At 41.2% G+C, this 21,278-nt stretch overlaps 1 protein-coding gene across 3 annotated transcripts in view; it reads left to right on the forward strand.

The window, feature by feature from the left end:
- Positions 1-21,278, forward strand: part of GPAT4 (glycerol-3-phosphate acyltransferase 4) — a 70,427-nt gene that overhangs the window by 20,500 nt on the left and 28,649 nt on the right. The gene's annotated exons all lie outside the window — the stretch shown is intronic.

The raw sequence follows: 21,278 nt of genomic DNA on the forward strand, positions 1-21,278 counted from the left end.
ATCTATAATTACCATCCATCTCCAGTGAAGCCAAGAAAACCATTTAGGCACCCTAGGCATTTGTGAAAATTTATCTATGATATGATGGATATTGTCCAACTGTACTTGAACCATCAGACAAATTAAAGCAGCCCATTTCTGGGATCTGTTCACATCCCATATGTTCTTTTAACCATAGATAGTCTATAGTCATGAGATTTTGGAGTGCTACACCTTGCACCCCTCCCAACTCCTGGTTGAGTTCCAACAGCACAGATCCGGTCAAATTCGTTGTCTCACTGTATGCACATGCCATCCTAGACATCTCCCTCCTCATTCTTATGCCAAGTCCAGGAGACAGTGGGCTGGATGCAGCCACAACCGCAGCATCGTCCGGATCCCTGTGGAGGCTTTTTGATGATCATCCCCCGGCACAGGTCCTCCAGAGAGTGCTGATGCCGGAAGCTCCTCCTCATATCGTATCTTAGTTCATTTTCTGGGTATCCAAGCTAGGCCTTGATCCTCTGCGTAGAAACAAACAGACCCTTTGCCCACACTTTGACATGCCCTCTATACCACTGTGCAGAACTCATTGGAGGTCAGCACACAGTAACTGCTTTTTTTTTTTTTTTTTAATTAAGAGAAAGGAATATTATCAGAAAAGAGTACCTCCATAGCTGATCATCTGACACCCTTTAAGTGATCAACATTAAGGATATTTAAAGCATGCGTTGATCTTTGATTTACCAATAGTTTTATCCTGTTAAGGAGTAATCGCCCTTTTCTTTCTTTCTTTCTTTCTTTTTTTTTTTTTTTTTTTTAAATTTTTAATCTACACTTACATGAAGAATACTATATTTACTATGCTCTCCCCTATATCAGGTCCCCCCTAACAACCACATTACGGTTAATGTCCATCACCTTAGCAAAATGTTGTAGAGTCACTACTTGTCCTCTCTGTGTTGTGCAGCCCACCCTCCCCTTGCTCCCTCCCCCCCATGCATGCTAATCTTAATACCCCCCTTCTTCTTCCCCCCCTTATCCCTCCCTGCCCACCCATCCTCCCCAGTTCCTTTCCCTTTGGTACCTGTTAGTCCATTTTTGGGTTCTGTAATTCTGCTGCTGTTTTGTTCCTTCAGTTTTTCCTTTGTTCCTGTACTCCTCAGATGAGTGAAATCATTTGGTATTTCTCTTTCTCCGCTTGGCTTATTTCACTGAGCATAATACTCTCCAGCTCCATCCATGTTGCTGCAAATGGTTGGATTTTTCCACTTCTTATGGCTGAGTAGTATTCCATTGTGTATATGTACCACATCTTCTTTATCCATTCATCTACCGATGGACAATTAGGTTGCTTCCAATTCTTGGCTATTGTAAATAGTGCTGCGATAAACATAGGAGTGCATCTGTCTTTCTCAAACTTGATTGCTGTGTTCTTAGGGTAAATTCCTAGGAGTGGAATTCCTGGGTCAAATGGTAGGTCTGTTTTGAGCATTTTGATGCACCTCCATACTGCTTTCCACAATGGTTGAACTAATTTACATTCCCACCAGTAGTGTAGGAGGGTTCCCCTTTCTCCACAGCCTCGCCAACATTTGTTGTTGTTTGTCTTTTGGATGGCAGCTATCCTTACTGGTGTGAGGTGATACCTCATTGTAGTTTTAATTTGCATTTCTCTGATAATTAGCGATGTGGAGCATCTTTTCATGTGTCTCTTGGCCATCTGTATTTCTTTTTTGGAGAACTGTCTATTCAGTTCCTCAGCCCATTTTTTAATTGGGTTATTTGTTTTTTGTTTGTTGAGGCGTGTGAGCTCTTTATATATTCTGGACGTCAAGCCTTTATCGGATCTGTCATTTTCAAATATATTCTCCCATACTGTAGGGTTCCTTTTTGTTCTATTGATGGTGTCTTTCGCTGTACAGAAGCTTTTCAGCTTAATGTAGTCCCACTTGCTCATTTTTGCTGTTGTTTTCCTTGCCCGGGGAGATATGTTCAAGAAGAGATCACTCATGTTTATGTCTAAGAGGTTTTTGCCTATGTTTTTTTCCAAGAGTTTAATGGTTTCATGACTTACATTCAGGTCTTTGATCCATCTTGAGTTTACTTTTGTGTATGGGGTTAGACAATGGTCCAGTTTCATTCTCCTACATGTAGCTGTCCAGTTTTGCCAGCACCATCTGTTGAAGAGACTGTCATTTTGCCATTGTATGTCCATGGCTCCTTTATCAAATATTAATTGACCATATATGTTTGGGTTAATTTCTGGGGTCTCTAATCTGTTCCACTGGTCTGTGGCTCTGTTCTTGTGCCAGTACCAAATTGTCTTGATTACTATGGCTTTGGAGTAGAGCTTGAAGTTGGGGAGTGAGATCCCCCCTACTTTATTCTTCTTTTTCAGGATTGCTTTGGCTATTCGGGGTCTTTGGTGTTTCCATATGAATTTTTGAATTATTTGTTCCAATTCATTGAAGAATGTTGCTGGTAATTTGAGAGGGATTGTATCAAATCTGTCTATTGCTTTGGGCAGGATGGCCATTTTGACGATATTAATTCTTCCTAGCCATGAGCATGGGATGAGTTTCCATTTATTAGTGTCCCCTTTAATTTCTCTTAAGAGTGACTTGTAGTTTTCAGAGTATAAGTCTTTCACTTCTTTGGTTAGGTTTATTCCTAGGTATTTTATTCTTTTTGATGCAATGGTGAATGGAATTGTTTTCCTGATTTCTCTTTCTATTGATTCGTTGTTAGTGTATAGGAAAGCTACAGATTTCCGTGTGTTAATTTTGTATCCTGCAACTTTGCTGTATTCCGATATCAGTTCTAGTAGTTTTGGAGTGGAGTCTTTAGGGTTTTTTATGTACAGTATCATATCATCTGCAAATAGTGACAGTTTAACTTCTTCTTTACCAATCTGGATTCCTTGTATTTCTTTGTTTTGTCTGATTGCCGTGGCTAGGACCTCCAGTACTATGTTAAATAACAGTGGGGAGAGTGGGCATCCCTATCTGGTTCCCGATCTCAGTGGAAATGCTTTCAGCTTCTCGCTGTTCAGTATAATGCTGGCTGTGGGTTTATCATATATGGCCTTTATTATGTTGAGATACTTGCCCTCTATTCCCATTTTGCTGAGAGTTTTTATCATGAATGGATGTTGAATTTTGTCAAATGCTTTTTCAGCATCTGTGGAGATGATCATGTGGTTTTTGTCTTTCTTTTTGTTGATGTGGTGGATGATGTTGATGGATTTTCGAATGTTGTACCATCCTTGCATCCCTGGGATGAACCCCACTTGGTCATGGTGTATGATCCTTTTGATATACTGTTGAATTCTGTTTGCTAATATTTTATTGAGTATTTTTGCATCTACATTCATCAGGCATATTGGTCTGTAATTTTCTTTTTTGGTGGGGTCTTTTCCTGATTTTGGTATTAGGGTGATGTTGGCTTCATAGAATGAGTTTGGGAGTATTCCCTCTTCTTCTATTTTGTGGAGCACTTTAAGGAGAATGGGTATTATGTCTTCTCTGTGTGTCTAATAAAATTCCGAGGTAAATCCGTCCGGCCCCGGGGTTTTGTTCTTGGGTAGTTTTTTGATTACTGTTTCAATTTCTTTGCTTGTAATTGGTTTGTTTAACTTTTGTGTTTCTTCCTTGGTCAGTCTTGGGAGGTTGTATTTTTCTAGGAAGTTGTCCATTTCTTCTAGGTTTTCCAGCTTGTTTGCATATAGGTTTTCATAGTAGTCTTTAATAATTCTTTGTATTTTTGTGGAGTCTGTCGTGATTTTTCCATTCTCATTTCTAATTATGTTGATTTGTGTTGACTCTCTTTTTCTCTTAATAAGTTGGGCTAGAGGCTTATCTATTTTGTTTATTTTCTCAAAGAACCAGCTCTTGGTTTCGTTGATTTTTGCTATTGTTTTATTCTTCTCAATTTTGTTTATTTCTTCTCTGATCTTTATTATGTCCCTCCTTCTGCTGACTTTAGGCCTCATTTGTTCTTCTTTTTCCAGTTTTAATAATTGTGATGTTAGACTATTGATTTGGGATTGTTCTTCCTTCTTCAAGTGTGCCTGGATTGCTATATACTTTCCTCTTTTAAGACTGCTTTCACTGCATCCCACAGAAGTTGGGGCTTAGTGTTGTTGTTGTCGTTTGTTTCTATATATTCCTTGATCTCTATTTTGATTTGTTCATTGATCCGTTGATTATTTAGTAGCATGTTGTTAAGCCTCCATGTGTTTGTGAGCCTTTTTGTTTTCTTTGTAGAATTTATTTCTACTTTCATACCTTTGTGGTCTGAAAAATTGGTTGGTAGAATTTCAATATTTTGGAATTTACTGAGGCTCTTTTTGTGAGCTAGTATGTGGTCTATTCTGGAGAATGTTCCATGTGCACTTGAGAAGAATGTATATCCTGTTGCTTTTGGATGTAGAGTTCTATAGATGTCTATTAGGTCCATCTGTTCTAGTGTGTTGTTCAGTGCCTGTGTGTCTTTACTTATGTTCTGCCCGGTGGATCTATCCTTTGGGGTGAGTGGTGTGTTGAAGTCTCCTACAATGAATGCATTGCAGTCTATTTCCTGCTTTAGTTCTGTTAGTATTTGCTTCACATATGCTGGTGCTCCTGTATTGGGTGCATATATATTTAGAATGGTTATATCCTCTTGTTGGACTGAGCCCTTTATCATTATGTAGTGGCCTAGTTTGTCTCTTGTTACTTTCTTTGTTTTGAAGTCTATTTTGTCTGATATTAGTACTGCAACCCCTGCTTTCTTCTCACTGTTGTTTGCCTGAAATATGTTTTTCCATCCCTTGACTTTTAGTCTATGCTTATCTTTGGGTTTAAGGTGAGTTTCTTGTAAGCAGCATATGGATGGGTCTTGCTTTTTTATCCATTCTATTACTCTATGTCTTTTGATTGGTGCATTAAGTCCATTTACATTTAGGGTGACTATTGAGAGATATGTACTTATTGCCATTTCAGGCTTTAGATTCGTGGTTACCAAAGGTTCAAGGTTAGCTTTTTTAGTATCTAACTGCCTAACTTAGCTCGCTTATTGAGCTGTTATATACACTGTCTGGAGATTCTTTTCTTCTCTCCCTTCTTATTCCTCCTCCTCCATTCTTCATATGTTGTGTGTTTTGTTCTGTGCTCTTTTTAGGGGTGCTCCCATCTAGAGCATTCCCTGTAGGATGCCCTGTAGAGGTGGTTTGTGGGAAGCAAATTCCCTCAGCTTTTGCTTGTCTGGGAATTGTTTGATCCCACCATCATATTTAAATGATAGTCGTGCTGGATACAGTATCCTTGGTTCAAGGCCCTTCTGTTTCATTGCATTAAGTATATCATGCCATTCTCTTCTGGCCTGTAGGGTTTCTGTTGAGAAGTCTGATGTTAGCCTGATTGGTTTTCCTTTATAGGTGACCTTTTTCTCTCTAGCTGCCTTTAAAACTCTTTCCTTGTCCTTGATCCTTGCCATTTTAATTACTATGTGTTTTGGTGTTGTCCTCCTTGGATCCTTTCTGTTGGGGGTTCTGTGTAATTCCATGGTCTGTTCGATTATTAACTTCCCCAGTTTGGGGAAGTTTTCAGCAATTATTTCTTCAAAGACACTTTCTATCCCTTTTCCTCTTTCTTCCTATTCTGGTATCCCTATAATACGAATGTTATTCCTTTTTTATTGGTCACATATTTCTCTTAGTGTTGTTTCATTCCTGGAGATCCTTTCATCTCTCTCTATGTCAGCTTCTATACGTTCCTGTTCTCTGGCTTCTATTCCTTCGATGGCCTCTTGCATCTTATCCATTCTGCTTATAAATCCTTCCAGGAATTGTTTCATTTCTGTGATCTCTTTCCTGACATCTGTGATCTCCTTCCGGACTTCATCCCACTGCTCTTGCATTTTTCTCTGCATCTCATCCCACTGCTCTTGCATTTTTCTCTGCATCTCATCCCATTGCTCTTGCATTTTTCTCTGCATCTCTGTCAGCATGTTCATGATTTTTATTTTGAATTCTTTTTCAGGAGGACTAGTTAGGTCTGTCTCCTTCTCAGGTGTTGTCTCTGTGATCTTTGTCTGCCTGTAGTTTTGCCTTTTCATGGTGATAGAGATAGTTGCTGAGCTGGTACAAGTGACCGCTGGAATAGCTTCCCTTCTTGTTGGTTTGTAGCCTCTTCCTGGGAGAATAGCGACCTCTAGTTGCTTGTGCTGGGCAGCTGTGTGCAGACAGGGCTTCTGCTTCCTGCCCAGTTGCTTTGGGGTTTATCTCCACTGTTGCTGTGGGCTTGGCCTGGCTGGGGCTGTTCCTCCAAAATGGTGGAGCCCCGTTGGAGGGGGAGCGGCCAGGAGGCTATTTATCTCTGTAAGGGGCCTCTGTGCTCCCTGCTGCCCAGGGGGTTAGAGTGCCCAGAGATCCCCAGATTCCCTGCCTCTGGTCTAAGTGACCTGTCCTGCCCCTTTAAGACTTCCAAAAAGCACTCTCCAAACCAAAACAACAACAGCAACAATGAGAGAGGGAACAGAAAGAAAGAAAGAAAGAAAAAAAAAAAAAGGAAAAAAGAAGCGATTTTTTTTTTTTTTTTTTTTTTTTTTGTCCTCAGGTGCCGGTCCCAGGCACCTGCTCACTGGTCCTGCTGCCCTGTCTCCCTAGCACCAGGGTCCCTGTCCTTTCAAGGCTTCCAAAAAGTACCCACCCACCGGTCCCGCAGGGAAGGAACGCTTGATATTCTTTGTCCTCAGGCACTGGTCCCAGGCACCCGCTCACCAGTCCCGCCGCCCTGCCTCCCTAGCACCGGGGTCCCTGTCCCTTCAAGGCTTCCAAAGAGAACTCGCCAAAAAGAGAGAAAAAAAGGGGAAAAACACGCGATTTCTTCCGTCCTCTGGTGTCAGTCTAAGGCACCCACCCACCGGTCCCACAGGGAAAAACGCAGGATATTCTTTGTCCTCAGGTGCCGGTCCCAGGCACCCGCTCACCAGTCCCGCCACCCTGCCTCCCTAGCACTGGGGTCCCCATCCCTTCAAGGCTTCCAAAAAGCACTCGCCAAAAAGAGAAAAAAAAAAGGGGGAAAAACGCTCGACCTCCTCCGTCCTCAGGCACCGGTCTCAGGCACCCGCCCGCCGGCCCCGCAGGGAGAAACGCGGCATATTCTTTGTCCTCCGGCGCCGTTCTCAGGCACGTGCTCACCGGTCCCGCCACCCTGCCTCCCCAGCAACGGGGGCCCGTCCCTCTAAGGCTTCCAAAAAGCGCTCACCAAAAAAAAAAAAAACCGCTCCGGTTTCTCTCCACCCGCCGGGATCCGGGGGGAGGGGCGCTCGGGTCCCGCCGGGCCGGGGCTTGTATCTTACCCCCTTCGCAAGGCGCTGTGTTCTTGCAGGTGTGGATGTGGTCTGGATGTTGTCCTGTGTCCTGTGGTCTCTATTTTAGGAAGATTTTTCTTTGTTATATTTTCATAGCTCTATGTGTTTTTGGGAGGAGATTTCCACTGCTCTACTCACGCCGCTATCCTGGCTCCGCCCCTCCTTTTTTTTTTTTGATGAATAAAATTATTTTATGGCAAAAATAAAGCTTTAAATTGTCAGAAACCCAAATTCAGAAATATAAAGTAGCCTTTTTTTTTCATGTTTTTTTTTTGAGAGGGCATCTCTCATATTTATTGATCAAATGGTTGTTAACAACAATAAAATTCTGTACAGGGGAGTCAGTGCTCAATGCACAATCATTAATCCATCTCAAGCCTAATTCTCGTCAGTCTCCAATCTTCTGAAGCATAACGAACAAGTTCTTACATGGTGAACGAATTCTTACACAGTGAATAAGTTCTTACATGGTGAACAGTACAAGGGCATTCATCACAGAAACTTTCGGTTTTGATCCTGCATTATGTACTATAAACAATCAGGTCAAATATGAATATTTGTTTGATTTTTATATTTGATTTATATGTGGATCCCACATTTCTCCCTTTATTATTACTATTATTTTTATTTTTAATAAAATGCTGAAGTGGTAGGTAGATGCAAGATAAAGGTAGAAAACATAGTTTAGTGTTGTAAAAGAGCAAGTGTAGATGATCAGCTGTGTGCCTGTAGACTATGTGTTAATCCAAGCTAGACAAGGGCATTAAAACATCCACAGATGCAGAAGATTTCTCTCAAAACAGGGGGGTGCTGAGTTTCTAAGCTTCACCACTGTTGATCCCCAATTTCTCACCTGACGGCCCCCCTGCGACTGTGCCTGTCTTAGGTTGTTCTTCCCTTGAGGAATCTTACCCGTCTCTGGCTAACCAGTCATCTTCCGGGGCCATACAGGGAGATGTAAAGTTGGTAAGTGAGAGAGAAGCCATATTGTTTAAAAAGGTTAGCTTTTTACTTCTTTGCAGATTTATGCCCTGTGGCTTCAATGCCCAGCATTTGTCTTGAGGTATCTTTACCACCTGGAGGAATTATGATACTCGGTAAATTCGATATGAGGCACAAATTCTATTTAAGGGTTGTAATTAGGAAGGAAGAAGAAAAGCTATAGAGGTAGCAGATGGAAGAAAACATGGGAGGATTGATTATTTCTTTGACATATCTTCTTGTAGAATAACTTAACCATGTATAGGTTTTAAACTACCAACTAAATTGCGCACACACATTAACATAATAGGAATACAGTTACATAACCAAAGCAGATCTATAGTTACCTGCCATCTCCAGTGAAGCCAGGAAAACCATTTAGGCACCCTAGGCATTTGTGAAAATTTGTCTATGATGTGATGGATATTGTCCAACTGTACTTGAACAGTCTGAGAGAAATCAGACAAATTAAAACAGCCCATTCCTGGGAACTGTTCACATCCCATATGTTCTTTTAATTGTAGATAGTCTGTAGTCGTAAGATTTTGGAGCGCTACAACTTGCACTTCTCCTAATTCTTGGTTGAGTTCCAACAGTATAGATCCAGTCAAATTTGTTGTTTTACTGTATGCACAGGCCCAGCTTAGATATCTCCTTCTTCATTCCAATGCAAGTCCAGGAAATGGTGGGATGGATGCAGCTACAACTGCAGCATCGCCTGGATCTTTGTGGAGGTTTTTTGATGATCATCTTCTGGTATGAGTCTTCCAGAGAGTGCTGATGTTGGAAGTTCCTCTTCATATCGTATCTTAGTTCATTTTCTGGGTAGCCAAATTAGGCTTTGATCTTCTGTATAAACACAAACAGACCCTTTGCCCACACTTTGATATGCCCTTTATACCATTGTGTGCAACTCATTGGAGGTCACCACACAGGAACAGCTTTTTTTTTTTTTTTAAGAGAAAGGAATATTATCAGAAAAGTGTACCTCCATAGCCAATCATCTGACACCCTTTAAGTGATCAAAATTAAGGATATTTAAAGCATGCGTTAATCGTTGATTTACCATTAGTTTTATCCTATCAAGGAGTAATCCACCTTTTCTTTCTTTCTTTCTTTCTTTTTTTTTTAATCTTTAATCTACACTTACATGAAGAATATTATGTTTACTAGGCTCTCCCCTATATCAGGTCCCCCCTATAAACCCCTTTACAGTCACTGTCCATCAGCATAGCAAAATGTTGTAGAATCACTACTTGTCTTCTCTGTCTTGTACAGCCCTCCCCTTTCTCCCACCCCCCCATGCATGCTAATCTTAATACCCCTCTTCTTCTTCCCCCTCCTTATCCCTCCCTACCCACCCATCCTCCCCAGTCCCTTTCCCTTTGGTACCTGTTAGTCCATTCTTGGGTTCTGTGATTCCGCTGCTGTTTTGTTCCTTCAGTTTTTCCATTGTTCTTATACTCCACAGATGAGTGAAATCATTTGGTATTTCTCTTTCTCCACTTGGCTTATTTCACTGAGCATAATACCCTCCAGGTCCATCTATGTTGCTGAAAATGGTAGGATTTGCCCTCTTCTTATGGCTGAGTAGTATTCCATTGTGTATATGTACCACATCTTCTTTATCCATTCATCTACTGATGGACATTTAGGTTGCTTCCAATTCTTGGCTATTGTAAATAGTGCTGCGATAAACATAGGGGTGCATCTGTCTTTCTCAAACTTGATTGCTGCGTTCTTAGGGTAAATTCCTAGGAGTGGAATTCCTGGGTCAAATGGTAGGTCTGTTTTGAGCATTTTGATGAACCTCCATACTGCTTTCCACAATGGTTATACTAATTTACATTCCCAGCAGAGTGTAGGAGGGTTCCCCTTTGTCCACAGCCTCGCCAACATTTATTGTTGTTTGTCTTTTGGATGGCAGCCATCCTTACTGGTGTGAGGTAATATCTCATTGTAGTTTTAATTTGCATTTCTCTGATAATTAGCGATGTGGAACATGTTTTCATGTGTCTCTTGGCCATCTGCATTTCTTTTTTGGAGAACTGTCTGTTCAGTTCCTCTGCCCATTTTTTAATTGGATTATTTGTTTTTTGTTTGTTGAGGCGTGGGAGCTCTTTATATATTTTGGACGTCAAGCCTTTATCGGATCTGTCATTTACAGATACATTCTCCCATACTGTAGGGTTCCTTTTTGTTCTATTGATGGTGTCTTTTGCTGTACAGAAGCTTTTCAGCTTAATATAGACCACTTGTTCATTTTTGCTGTTGTTTTCCTTGCCCGGGGAGATACGTTAAAGAAGAGGTCACTCATGTTTATGTCTAAAAGGTTTTTGCCTATGTTTTTTTCTGTCTAAAAGGTTTTTGCCTATGTTTTTTCTAAGAGTTTTATGGTTTCATGACTTACGTTCAGTCTTTGATCCATTTTGAATTTACTTTTGTATATGGGGTTAGACAATGGTCCAGTTTCATTCTCCTACATGTAGCTGTCCAGTTTTGCCAGCACCATCTGTTGAAGAGACTCTCATTTCCCCACTGTATGTCCATGACTCCTTTATCAAATATTAACTGACCATACATGTTTGGGTTAATTTCTGGAGTCTCTAATATGTTCCACTGGTCTGTGGCTCTGTTCTTGTGCCAGTACCAAATTGTCTTGGTTACTATGGCTTTGTAGTAGAGTTTGAAGTTGGGGAGTGAGATACCCCCTACTTTATTCTTCTTTTTCAAGATTGCTTTGGCTATTCGGGTCTTTGGTGTTTCCATATGAATTTTTGAATTATTTGCTCCACTTCATTGAAAAATGTTGCTAGTAATTTGAGAGGGATTGCATCAAATCTGTATATTGCTTTGGGCAAGATGGCCATTTTGACAATATTGATTCTTCCTAGCCACGAGCATGGGATGAGTTTTAATTTGTTAGTGTCCCCTTTAATTTCTCGTAAGAGTGACTTGTAGTTTTCAGAGTATAAGTCTTTCACTTCTTTGGTTAGATTTATTCCTAGGTATTTTATTCTTTTTGATGCAATGGTGAATGGAATTGTTTTCCTGATTTCTCTTTCTATTCGTTCATTGTTATTGTATAGGAAAGCTACAGATTTCCGTGTGTTAATTTTGTATCCTGCAACTTTGCTGTATTCCGATATCAGTTCTAGTAGTTTTGGAGTGGAGTCTTTAGGGTTTTTTATGTACAGTATCATATCATCTGCAAATAGTGACAGTTTAACTTCTTCTTTACCAATCTGGATTCCTTGTATTTCTTTGTTTTGTCTGATTGCCGTGGCTAGGACCTCTAGTACTATGTTAAATAACAGTGGGGAGAGTGGGCATCCCTGTCTAGTTCCCTTTCTCAGAGGAAATGCTTTCAGCTTCTCGCTGATCAGTATAATGTTGACTGTGGGTTTATCATATATGGCCTTTATTATGTTGAGATACTTGCCCTCTATTCCCATTTTGCTGAGAGTTTTTATCATGAATGGATGTTGAATTTTGTCAAATGCTTTTTCAGCATCTATGGAGATGATCATGTGGTTTTTGTCTTTCTTTTTGTTGATGTGGTGGATGATGTTGATGGATTTTTGAATGTTGTACCATCCTTGCATCCCTGGGATGAAAACCACTTGGTCATGGTGTATGATCCTTTTGATATACTGTTGAATTCTGTTTGCTAATATTTTATTGAGTATTTTTGCATCTACATTCATCAGGGATATTGGTCTGTAATTTTCTTTTTTGGTGGGGTCTTTTCCTGGTTTTGGTATTAGGGTGATGTTGGCTTCATAGAATGAGTTTGGGAGTGTTCCCTCCTCTTCTATTTTTTGGAACACTTTAAGGAAAATGGGTATTATATCTCCTCTGTGTGCCTGATAAAATTCCGAGGTAAATCCGTCCAGCCCCAGGGTTTTCTTTTTGGGTAGTTTTTTGATTACTGTCTCAATTTCTTAGCTCGTAATTGGTTTGTTTAACTTTTGTGTTTCTTCCTTGGTCAGTCTTGGAAGGTTATATTTTTCTAGGAAGTTGTCCATTTCTTCTAGGTTTTCCAGCCTTTTGGCATATAGGTTTTCATAGTAGTCTTTAATAATTCTTTGTATTTCTGTGGATTCTGTCATGACTATTCCATTCTCATTTCTGATTCTGTTGATTTGTGTTGATTCTCTTTTTCTCTTAATAAGTTTGGCTAGAGGCTTATCTATTTTGTTTATTTTCTCTAAGAACCAACTCTTAGTTTCATTGATTTTTGCTATTGTTTTATTCTTCTCAATTTTGTTTATTTCTTCTCTGATCTTTATTATGTCCCTCCTTCTGACTTTAGGCCTCATTTGTTCTTCTTTTTCCAGTTTCGATAATTGTGATGTTAGACTATTCATTTGGGATTGTTCTTCCTTCTTCAAGTGTGCCTGGATCGCTATATACTTTCCTCTTAAGACTGCTTTCGCTGCGTCCTACAGAAGTTGGGGCTTTGTGTTGTTGTTGTCATTTGTTTCTATATATTCCTTGATCTCTATTTTGATTTGTTCATTGATCCATTGATTATTTAGAAGCATGTTGTCAAGCCTCCGTGTGTTTGTGAGCCTTTTTGTTTTCTTTGTAGAATGTATTTCTAGTTTTATACCTTTGTGGTCTGAAAAATTGGTTGGTAGAATTTCAATATTTTGGATTTTGCTGAGGCTCTTTTTGTGGGCTAGTATGTGGTCTATTCTGGAGAATGTTCCATGTGCACTTGAGAAGAATGTATATCCTGTTGCTTTTGGATGTAGAGTTCTATAGATGTCTATTAGGTTCATCTGTTCTAGTGTGTTGTTCAGTGCCTGTGTGTCCTTACTTATTTTCTGCCCGGTGGATCTATCCTTTGGGGTGAGTGGTGTGTTGAAGTCTTCTAAAATGAATGCATTACAGTCTATTTCCCTCTTTAGTTCTGTTAGTATTTGTTTAACATATGCTGGTGCTCCTGTGTTGGGTGCATATATATTTATAATGGTTATATCCTCTTGTTGGACTGAGCCCTTTTTCATTATGTAGTGTCCTTCTTTATCTCTTGTTACTTTCTTTGTTTTGAAGTCTATTTTGTCTGATATTAGTACTGCAACCCCTGCTTTCTTCTCACTGTTGTTTGCCTGAAATATGTTTTTCCATCCCTTGACATTTAGTCTGTGCATGTCTTTGGGTTTGAGGTGAGTTTCTTGTAAGCAGCATATAGATGGGTCTTGCTTTTTTGTCCATTCTATTACTCTGTGTCTTTTTATTGGTGCATTAAGTCCATTTACATTTAGGGTGACTATTGAGAGATATGTACTTAGTGCCATTGCAGGGTTTAGATTCGTGGTTACCAAAGGTTCAAGGTTAGCCTCTTTAGTATCTTACTGCCTAACTTAGCTCGCTTATTGAACTGTTATATACACTGGAGATTCTTTTCTTCTCCCTTCTTATTCTTTCCTTCTTATTCCTCCTCCTCCATTCTTCATATGTTGTGTGTTTTGTTCTGTGCTCTTTTTAGGAGTGCTCCCTTCTAGAGCAGCCCCTGTAAGATGTCCTGTAGAGGTGGTTTGTGGGAAGCAAATTCCCTCAGCTTTTGTTTGTCTGGGAATTGTTTTATCCCACCATCATATTTAAATGATAGTCATGCTGGATACAGTATCCTTGGTTCAAGGCCCTTTTGTTTCATTGCATTAAATATATCATGCCATTCTCTTCTGTCTTGTAGGGTTTCTGTCAAGAAGTCTGATGTTAGCCTGATGGGTTTTCCTTTATAGGCGACGTTTTTCTCTCTAGCTGCCTTTAAAACTCTCCTTTACCTTGATCCTTGCCATTTTAATTATTATGTGTCTTGGTGTAGTCTTTCTGGGATCCTTTCTCTTGGGGGTTCTGTGTATTTCCGTGGTCTATTCGATTATTTCCTCCCCCAGTTTGGGGAAGTTTTCAGCAATTATTTCTTCCAATAGACTTTCTACCCCTTTTCCTCTGTCTTCTTCTTCTGGTACCCCTATAATACGGATATTGTTCCTTTTGGATTGGTCACATAGTTCTCTTAGTATTGTCTCGTTCCTGGAGATCCTTTTATCCCTCTCTATGTCAGCTTCTATACGTTCCTGTTCTCTCGTTTCTATTCCTTCAGTGGCCTCTTGCATTTTATCCATTCTGCTCATAAATCCTTCCGGGGTTTGTTTCACTTCTGTGATCTTCCTGACATCTGTGATATCTGTCCGGACTTCATCCCATTGCTCTTGCATTTTTCTCTGCATCTCATCCCATTGCTCTTGCATTTTTCTCTGCATCTCCGTCAGCATGTTCATGATTTTTATTTTGAATTCTTTTTCAGAAAGACTAGTTAGGTCTGTCTCCTTCTCAGGTATTGTCTTTGTGATCTTTATCTGCCTGTAGTTTTGCCTTTTCATGGAGATAGAGATAGTTTGCAGAGCTGGTATGAGTGACAGCTGGAAGAGCTTTCCTTCTTGTTGGTTTGTGGCCTTCCTCTCCTAGGAGAATAGCGACCTCTAGTGGCTTGTGCTGGGCAGCTGTGCACAAACAGGGCTTCTGCTTCCTGCCTGGCTGCTGTGGAGTTGTTGCTGTTGTCTGCTGTTGCTGTGGCCTTGGCCTGACTTGGGCTCCTGCTCCAAAATGGTGGAGCCCCGTTGGTAGGGGAGCGGCCGGGAGGCTATTTATCTCCGCAGGGGGCCTCTGTGCTCCCTGCTGCCCAGGGGATTAGAGTGCCCAGAGATCCCCAGATTCCCTTCCTCTGGACTAAGTGTCCTGCCCTGCCCCTTTAAGACTTCCAAAAAGCACTCTCCAAACCAAAACAACAACAGCAACAACAAAAGAAAAAAGAAAAGAATTAAATAAATAAATAATTTTAAAAAAAGAAAAACGCACGATTTTCTTTGTCCTCTGGTGCCAGTCTCATGCACCCGCTCACCGGTCTTGCTTCCCTGTTTCCCTAGTATCCAGGACCCCACATATGCACTGTGTCTGTGCTCTGGTCTGGATGGCTGGGGCTGGGTGTTCTGCAGTCCTGGGCTCCTTCTCCCTCCCTGCTGACTCCTGTCCACCTGCTGGGAGCTGGGGGGAGGGGCGCTCAGGTCCCACCAGGCCGGGGCTTGTATCTTACCCCCTTCGTGAGGCACTGGGTTCTCGTAGGTGTGGATGTGGTCTGGATCTTGTCCTGTGTCCTCTGGTCTCTATTTTAGGAAGAGTTGGCTTATATTTTCATAGATAAATGTGGTTTTGGGAGATTTCTGCTGCTCTTCTCACACCGCCATCTTGGCTCCGCCCATGTGCTTTTTTGTTTTCTTTTGAGTAACTTATTTCTAGTTTCATACCTTGTGGTCTTAGAAGCTGGTTGGTACAATTTTAATCTTCTTGAATTTACCAAGGCTCTTTTTGTGGCCTAGTATATGATCTATTCTTGAAAATATTCCATGTGCACTTGAGAAGAATGTGTATCTTGCTGCTTTTGTTTGGAGTGTTCTGTAGATGTCTGTTAGGTCCATCTGTTCTAATGTGTTGTTCAGTGCTTCTGTCCCCTTATTTTTGTCTGATTGATCTGTCCTTTGGAGTGAGTGGTGTGTTGAAGTCTCCTAGAATGAATGCATTGCATTCTGTTTCCCCCTTTAATTCTGTTAGTATTTATTTCACATATGTGGGTGCTCCTGTGTTGGGAGCATAGATATTTATAATGGTTATATCCTCTTGTCGTACTGACCGCTTTATCATTATGTAATGTCCTTTATCTCTTGTTGCTTTCTTTGCTTTGAAGTCTATTTTGTCTGAAAACAAGTAGTACAATTCCTGCTTTTTTTCCCTATTACTTGCATGAAATATCTTTTTCCATCCCTTCACCTTTAGTCTGTGTATGTCTTTGGGTTTGAAGTGAGACTCTTGTAGGTAGTATATAGATGGGTCTTGTTTTTTTAACCACTCAATGATTGTTTGTCTTGAGTTTTGCATTCAGACCGTTTACATTCAGGGTGATTATTGATAGGTATGTATTTATTGCCATTTCAGTCTTTAGATTCATGGTTACCAAAGGTTCAATGGTAACTTCCTTACTATCTAACAGTCTAACTTAACTCACTTAGTATACTATTACAAACACAAACTAAAGGTTCTTTTTTTTTTCCCTCACATTTCTTTCTCCTCCATTCTTTATATATTACGTATTATATTCTGTAGTCTTTGACTATCCCATGACTGACTTTGAGGTAGTTGATTTGATTTTATATCTGCTTAGTAATTAATTGGTCTACTGTCTTTACTGTGGCTTTATTACCTCTGGTGACAGCTATTTAGCCTTAGGAACACTTCCATCTAGAGCAGTCCCTCCAAAGTACACTGTGGAGATGGATTGTGGGAGGGAAATTCAGCTTTTGTTTATCTGGGAATTGTTTAATCCCTCCTTCAAATTTAAATGGTAATCTTGCTGGGTAGAGTATTCTTGGTTGAGGCCCTTCTGTTTCATTGCATTAAATATATCATGCCATTCTCTTCTGGCCTGTAAGGTTTCTGCTGAGGAACCTTTCAAAGGAACCTGGTTCAAGCCAAAATCTCACAAACACCAGAAACTAGAAAAGGGGCTCTTTTGGAAACCTTTCTGATGATAGCCTAATGGGTTTTTCTTTGTATGTGGTCTTTTTCCTCTCTCTGGCTTCTTTTAGTAATAGTCTGTCCTTATCATTGATCTTTGCCATTTTAATTATATATGATATGACTTGGTGTTGTCTTCTTTGGGTCCCTTGTGTTGGGTGATCTGTGCACCTCCATGGCCTAAAAGACTATCTCCTTCCCCAGGTTGGGGAAGTTTTCAGCAATTACCTCCTCAAAGACAGTTTTTATCCCTTTTCCTCCCTCTTCTCCTGGTACCCCTGTAATGTGAATATTCTTCCGTTTGGACTGGTCACACAGTTCTCTCAATATTCTTTCATCCTAGAGGCCCTTTTTTCTCTCTGTGCCTCAGCTTCTTTGTACTCCTGTTCTCTAGTTTCTGTTTCATTTGCCACCTACTCTACTTTGTCTAATCTGCTTTTAAATCCCTCCATTATATGTTTCATTTTAGATACTGAATTATTCAATGTTTGTATCTCATTCCTGAATTCCTCCCTGAATTCTTGGGATATTTTTCTGTAGCTTCGTGAGCATGTATATGATTTTTATTTTGAAATCTCTTTCTGGAAGATTTATGAGTTCAGTTTCACTTAGTCCTTTTTCTGGTGTTTGTTGGATTTTGGTTTGAACCAAGTTCCTTTGATGTTTCATATTTGTATGTGGCACCCTCTAGTGCCCAGAAGCTCTACTCTCTGGAGCCTGCTCAGCCTTGGATCAATGGTGGGGGTCACAGGCGAGTCGTGCTTGTGCCTGGGGGAAGGAAACAGCTGTTTCCTGCTTCCCACCTGTAGTGACTGTCTCCACTACCAGGGCCAGTGGGCTGAGTGCCCAGGGAGAAGTCTCTGTGGTTTGCACTGGTAGCTGCTATAGGTGGGACCGCCTTCTAGCTGGCCTGGCACAATGGTGGGGGCATCTTGTTTGCAAGCTGGTGGTGGCCAGGAGGAAGGTGAAGCAGGCTGTGTATTGCAATGGGGGTCCTCGTAGCTCTCTAGCCAGCCAGGGGGATGGAGCACCTGAATCTCCTGAAAGTTCCCAACCTGCTGGGCAGAATGTGCCCAGACAATTTTGTCCACCTGTTCTTTCTCTTGAGAAGCAAGCTCTGTGCAATCCTTGCCCCTTTAGCAACCCTCTTGCTGTTAGGAAGTCCCTCATTCTGCCTGCCTTTCTTTTGTCCCAAAGTGGCTGGTTGTGGATTCGTGTTTTCCACAAGTGGCTGAAATCTCAGTCTCCTCCTGTCTTTACTTTCCAACCCTACTAATCTCTAGAGCACCATGTAACATAGGTTCATGCTCCCAGAGTGGATCTCATGAGCTGGGTGTTCAGCAGTCTGTGGGATTAATGGGATGAATACATAAATCAAGTAATATAGAAATCAAATGTACAAATACATATGACTTGATTATTTTTCCTACAACTCTTGATGAGTAATCAAAAACAGAATGATTAGAGCCAAAACAGTTCCTGCAACTCGTGACCACCCTCACATGGTTTCGGTATCCTTGAGGAGCATCTCACCCTCGGGCTAGACTCAAGGTCAGATAATGATTGTGTTTTGATCGTGTGTTGAACCCCCTACTCAGAATTTAGATGTTGGAGTTCATTTGCTCAGCAAATGTGAGGAGTGCCTTTTCAGCATTACTCTTGTGCTGCAATGCCTTGAGTCCCCTGGCTGGCCTTTCAGATCTTCAGCATTCTGTTGCATTCCCTCCAAATCTGCGGGTTAGAGGCAGGGTGGAGCCAACACAGTCCTAGGCCTCCACCCCCTCCCCACTCCGTTTCTCTTCCTCCCTCCAGTGAGATGGGGTAGGGGAAGGGCTTTGGTCTTGCCAGATCACGGCTTTGGTACGTTACCTTTTTCCTTGAGGTGTGCTGTTTTTCCCAGGTGTAGGGAGTCTGGCACAGCCTTTTTTCCTGTTGCTCTTTCAGGATTAGATGTATTTGCTATATTTTCATATTATGTGTGGTTTTGGGAGGAGGATTCTGTCTTATCTCTCATGCCGCCATCTTTCATCCAATCCCACTTACAGTTACATTTTCTTGAGACAAAATGATGTCCTTTCCATGTGAGCAGCTGTCTGGAAGTTGTGGTGTGCTTGAGTTCTGATGTGAGAAGTGTTCTGATATTTCCATAGAGCAGGCTGTTAAGGGGCCTTACGACGCCAGTCACCTCTGGCTTTAGTGGCTGCTCAGCTAACCTAGCTGGGTCAGCCTATTTGATAACTGCAGCTTGCTCACTCTTTCTCTCTGCTTCTAAGAATTCTTGTGAGGACTGTTTAGTGTTGGCCATATAACTCGTTTGGCTAGTTTACTGTTCTCTGTTCTTGAGTCTGGCACTTATAAGCAAGCATTCAAGGGGTGGGGGTTTTGCTCTCTCTGGGGAGAAAAGAGCAGCTGGGTCATGGGCCAGCAAACTGTCTGTAGAAAGGGTCAGATGGTAACTCTTTTAGGTTTTGCAGGCCATGGTCTCTGTCACATATTGGTTTCTGTTTTTTACACCTCTTTAAAGATATAAAAGCATTCCCAGGTCAGATCCTTATAAAAACAGGCCATAGCCAGTCTTGGCCCATGGGCCATGGGCCATGGTTTGCCAGCATCTGAACTAGGTGAAGAAATTAGTTCATTATTAAATGTGTTTACTTTAATGTTTGGGGAACGTGAACCAAGAATAAGAATTTTCTGTTGTTTGTGGTCCAAAGAAGAGATCTGAACTCTAGCATTAAAGTCAGTGACCCTTATCAGTCACCTTGGGCCCATGGAACTGAAGGGAACCTTGACCAGTGTGATAGCAGTTCAGTAGGATGGAGGGATCTTGCTGTTGGTGGAAGAGGACAAGGATGGAAGAGTGGGGTGGAGTGGCCCTGGAATCAAGCTGGAATTAGACAGGTTTAAGGAATACAGTGACTCAGCAAATTTAGTCTCAGAAACACATCTAATTTCCTGAACCTCTGTTGGGATGTTGTTGGAAATCTGGCATGTACAATCAGTTTGACCAGTTTTATAAAAATGAAAACACAGGTGTGTACCCTGGATTCTGAGAACACCAAATTCTGATACATGGGTCCAGATGGGCCTTGTGGCTTTTCTTTGATCACAGGAAGTTCTGTAGAGCAGCCTGGCATGCAGGAAGTGTTAGTTTATTTCAAAGTAGTGTGGGAGATGGGAGGGCATAGTGGTTAGAGAGCTTGGGCTGTGTGACAGACACAGCGGTCCACATTCCTACTCTGCTGCCCACTTGCTATGTGATCCTGGGTGACTGAATTCTCCAAGTGTCAGTTTCCTCACCTGTCAAATGGCAATGACGGTAACCACCACAGAGTGGTTCTGAGAAGTAACTGGGAACAGTATATGTAAAGTACTTCTGTTAGCCCAGCACTCATTACATGAACATTCGATATTAGCAGTTATAACGTGGACATGGGAGAAGTGGAGGAGGAGCTAGTATCTGCAACTTGCTCTTGCCGATACAGCATGTCCTTTAATGTAATCACCAGATAATGAGGGAATGTAACAGGAGTGGTACTGGGTTAGGAGTCAGAAGAACTGATTCGTGTCTATTTAGCTTAGTTTCCTAATTGGTAAAATGGAAATAATATGTGTTGACAGATTGTAAGATAACATGTGAAAAGGCTTTGAGTTCTCTAAGACGTTGGACAGAATTTAAGATGATGGCAGTAACCTGTTCATTTGTTCAGTTTCTTGACTTCTAAATGTACTGGGACAGAGCATCATGGTTGGTGTGGAGCCAGAATGCTTGACTGGCTGCTCCCAAGTTCAGTGCTTGCATTTATAATTTGCAGTTAGGAATGAGTAATACAAAACTGGAGTACTTGTGTAAGATCCTTAACATAGTGGAATTTAAAAAGTGAGTGACCATATTAAATGAAAGAAGCCAATCTTAAAACATACTACATAGTTCCAGCTATATGTCATCGTGGGAAAGGCAAAACCGTGGAGCCAGTAACTAAATTAGTGATGTCGGGGCTGGGATGGGGAGGGAAAGATAGTCTGTTCACATACTAATGTGGGTACGTGTCATCATACATTTGTCCAAAGCCACCGAATATCACCCCAAGAGGGAGCCCTGGTGCGAACTGTGCCTTTAAGGGGTTGTGCTGTGTGAATGTAGGTGCATCACTTGTGACCACTGTCTTACCTGGAGGGGAATGCTGTGCATATGTGGGGCCAGGGGTACATGGGAAATCTCTGTACCTGCCTCTTAATTTTGCTGTGAAAACAAAACTGCTCTAAAAAAATAAATCTTAAAAGAGAGGAGTGACCAGTATGAGGAGAAAGGCTGGAGGAGTTTGATCTCCATACAGAAATATGGCATTATCTTGAAAAATTAGAATGCTCATTCCTTTTGC

Source organism: Manis javanica, chromosome 12 (genome assembly GCF_040802235.1).
Source record: "Manis javanica isolate MJ-LG chromosome 12, MJ_LKY, whole genome shotgun sequence".
In the NCBI taxonomy this organism is placed as follows: domain Eukaryota; kingdom Metazoa; phylum Chordata; class Mammalia; order Pholidota; family Manidae; genus Manis; species Manis javanica.